The sequence below is a fragment of the Microtus ochrogaster genome, linkage group LG5, assembly GCF_000317375.1.
Source record: "Microtus ochrogaster isolate Prairie Vole_2 linkage group LG5, MicOch1.0, whole genome shotgun sequence".
NCBI lineage: Eukaryota > Metazoa > Chordata > Mammalia > Rodentia > Cricetidae > Microtus > Microtus ochrogaster.
In genome coordinates, this window is record NC_022031.1 from 48023010 (window position 1) to 48027348 (window position 4339).

The following is a 4339-nucleotide window of genomic DNA, read 5'->3' on the forward strand; positions in this document are numbered from 1 at the left end:
TATATTCATTCCAGCCTGGCTATGTTCTGTTAAGCCATTGGCTGAATGCTGCTTTTTTATTAACAAATAAAGGCAACACATATACAAAAGGACTTGCCACACCAAATAAAATTTAACATTAAAAAAAATCTTCCTAAAAAAAGACAAGGACTTCTTAGTAAATTGGGAGGCATGGGGACCATAAGAGAGGGTTGAAGGGGAGGGGAAAGAAAAGGAGGGTATCAGAGAAAAATGTATAGCTCAGTAAAATCAATTGAAAAAAAGAAAAAGAGGAAAATATCTTCCAAGAGAATGTGGAGTAAGGGGAATATTCCTTCACTGCTGGTGCTAGTGTAAACTTGTACAGCCACTTTGGAAATTAGTATGGAAGTTTCTCAGAAAATTGAGAATCAATATACCTCAAGATTCACCAAACCACTTTTGGGCATATACACAAAAGATGTTCAACCATATCTCAAGAAAATGAACTCAACTATGTTCATGGAATCATTATTCATAATTTCCAGAACCTGGAAACAACCTAGATGCCCAAGGCTGAAGAATGGATAAAGAAAATATGGTATAGCTATACAATAAATTATTACTCAACAGAAAAAAAAGAGATTATGAAATTTGTAGGCAAATGAATGGAACTAGAAAAAAATTTATCCTGAGTAGGGTAATCCAGACCTAGAAAACCAAACACAATATGCACACAGTTATTAGATGTAAAGCAAAGGATAACCAGGCTACAGTCCTCAGCCCCAGACAAGCTATGTAACAAAAAAGACCCTAGGAGGGACACAGATTGCTCTGGGAAGAGGGAGTAATGGACTGTACTGGATAAACTGGGCTGGGGGAGTAAACAGGAATGGATGGGGAAATGGGTGCATGAAGAATCAAGATGATTGTGGGTGGGATGGAGTAGGAGAATGATGGGGAAGATATCTTGATAAAGGGGGCCATTGTGGGGTTAAGGAGTAACCTGGTGCCAGGGAGGTTCCCAGGAACCCACAAGGATGACCCCAGTTAAGACTCCTAGCAATAGTAGAGAGGCCTTCCCTGTAGTCAAATTGGTGACTATCCTAGTTGTCATCATAGAGCCTTTTTCTAATATCTGATGGAAGCAGATGCAGAGATCCACACCAGCACTGGACTGCGCTCTAGGAGTCCATTTGAACAGAGGGTAGAGGGATTGTATGAGCACAGGGGCAGGGTCAAGACAGTGATGAGCAAACCCACAGAGACAGCTGATCTGAGCTTGGGGGAGCTCAAGGACTCTGAACTGACAATAAGGGAGCCACCCTAGACTGAACTAGGCCCTCTGCCTCTGCCTCTGGGTGACAGTTGCATAGCTTGGCCTTTTGTGGGGTCCCTAGCAGTGGAACCAGGACCTGTTCCTGATATATGAGCTGGCTCTTGGGAGTCTATTCCCTATGGTAGGATGCCTTGTTCAGCCTTGATGTCAGGGGAGGAACTTGGTTCTGCCTCAGCTTGATGTGCCATGCTTTGTTGATTCAAATGGGAGGTCTTACCACATCTAAGTGGAGACAGAGGAATGGATGGGGAGAAGGGGAAGGAGGAGAGAGGGGGTGGTAGGAAAGGAGGGAAGGGAAACTGGTTGATGTAAAAAAATGATGAAAAGCAAAGCAAACAAAATAAAAAATCTTCCACGTTGGGTGGTGTTGTTGGTGCACACATTTAATCCCAGCACTTGGAAGCAAAGGGAGGCTGACCTCTGTGTGTTCAAGTCTAGCCTGATACACAGAGAGAGTTCTAGTACAGCCAGGACTAAACAGAGAAATGATGTGGGAGTGTCATATATCAATCTGTTGATTTCATTGGTTAAGCAATAAAAAGAAACTGCTTGGCCTCATAGCTTAAAACATAGGTGGGAGGAGTAGACAGAATAGAATGCTGGGAGGAAGAGGAAGTGAGCTCAGAGACTCGACAGCTCTGCGCTCTGGAGCAGAGACGTCATGCTCCCGGCTCCTGGGCGGATGCAGGGATAGCTCTGCTCTCTGAGGCACACGCAATGAAGCTCCAACCCATGATGGATGTAGGCTAGAATCTTCCCGGTAAGACTGGTGCTCACAGATTATTAGAGATGGGTTGATTGGGATATCAGAATTAGCCAGTAAGGGCTAGAGCTAAAGGGCCAAGCAGTGTTTAAATGAATACAATTTGTGTGTTGTTATTTTGGGGCATAAGCTAGCCAGGCGGCTGGAGTGCTGGGAACGCAGCCCTGCGCCCTTTTCACAACAGAGAAACCCTGTTTCAAAAAAAAAAAAAAACACCCTAAAACTTACAAAAATAAAATAAGAGGAAAAGTTGGGGATGGGGATGGAAAACAAATGTGACCAAAATATATAGCAAACATATGTGAAAACTTAAAAAAAAAGAATAAGCAAAAATCTTACATAATAAAAACTGATTAATTAATTAATTAACTAAAGAAGAGACAATTCCAGGTGTATTTAGGAGGTTATCTATTTGTTTTCAGTTACTGTGCTTATCGAAATGATCAAACGCAACGTGGTAGGGAAAGGTTTATTGCATTTTACAGATGACTGTGAATTGTGGAGGGAAGTCAGAGAAAAAATTCAAGACAGACAGACACTTGAGCAGAGATTTTTTTTTCCAGCTTGATTTAGGTGTACGTTATCTTTTTTATTCAGTTCCAGTTCACCTGCCCAGGAATGGTGCTGCCCAAAGTTGGCTTGGCCTTCCTATATCAATTACCCCTACAGATGTACCCTCAGGCCAATGTGATGGAGTTAATCCCCCAACTGAGGATCCCTCAGATGTCTCTGCGATGTGTCAAGTTGACAGTGGAATCTAACTAGGACCTAAGGAGAGCATCATTTTGAGGCAAAAGCCAAATAAAGGCAACACACACACACAAAGAGAGAGAGAGAGAGAGAGAGAGAGAGAGAGAGAGAGAGAGAGAGAGAGAGAGAGAATTCTCAAGGAAAGGCTAGCCAACTGCACATTAAGAGTGCTATCCAATGTGGTCAATTAGGATTAGTCCCTGGGGTATGAGAATTGGTTCAACACACATAAATCTCTGTGATACATGACATTAACAAAAAGAAAGAACTCATAGTCACTCAACAGGGAAAAAAAATCATTTGAAAAAATTCCACATACTTTCAACAATATAGGTATTAAATAAATTTACTTGAGCACAGTAAAAACTATATAAAACAAGACCACTGGTAATATAATTTACCAAGGAAAACTGGAAGTCTTCCAACCAGTAACTGCTACAAAGTAATGATGTCCATCACTGACAAAATTACCCAACACTGTGATTGTCAACTTGATTGGATTGGATTGAGAAGCACCTGGGAGATTAAGATAGCATAATTCCAGATGTGTCTACTATGGCATTTCCAAAAGAAAGAAAAGGTTAGATCAAGAGAGTTCTGACTTCACAAAGTCATAATTCATTGATGATTCAAAATTTAAATAGACCGTTGATAGTTTGTCCAATTACTGACAGGGCCCATTTGGAGAAAGTATGTCATTAGGGGATTCTGTCCTTATGACACCTGTCTTGTCTTGTCCCATTCTTGTCACTGGTCTCCTCTGATTCCTATCTGCTGCAGTATAAATTGTCCTGCCTTGCCCTCCCAATCACAATGTATGGAAACTAAAATAATAAGAAAAACCAACATTCCCTCCAGCTATTTTATTACCCATAAAATGTAACCAGTACCAAAAATCAATACCAGAACACTGGGGCCATGATTGTGACTACCTGAACACACAGCTCAAAAGAGTCTAGAATTAGCTAGTCAGAGGAAATTTGAGATAAAGGCTAGAGATTGCCTAGAATGCTATAAGTAGACCTTACTGGGTCATGCTGATGGGAACTCAGATGGCTGAAGCTGCAGAGTAGACCACAGTAAGTTGGAGGCACCAAGGATGTAGAATACCTGCTGAAGAGAAAAAAAAAGCCAGCCTAAGATAGAAGCCAAGTAATCTACACAGTCTACAGTCAATAAGGCCATAGAAGTAGAGTTGTGAAAGAACCTGCGAGCTCATGGCCACCAGGTGACTGCGGTATGGGACACCGAAGTCAGTATTTGCCCTCTTTGTTTTTTACGTTGTTCTGGCCCAATCCATCTTTGATATCCCTCCCCCTTTTCCCAGAATGTTTGCTTTAACCGTTGCATGTTGAATGTATACAAACTGTGTTCTGATTTTTAGAAGAGCTTGATGCTAAGAGTTCGCTTAAATCTCCAAGAAGATTTTGGATGTGAGCTTTTTTTTTGAGAGTAAACACAAATAGTGGTTTTAATGATATTTCTGTCCTGAATATACTATGGTGATGATTTTTTTCTTTTTTTTTTTT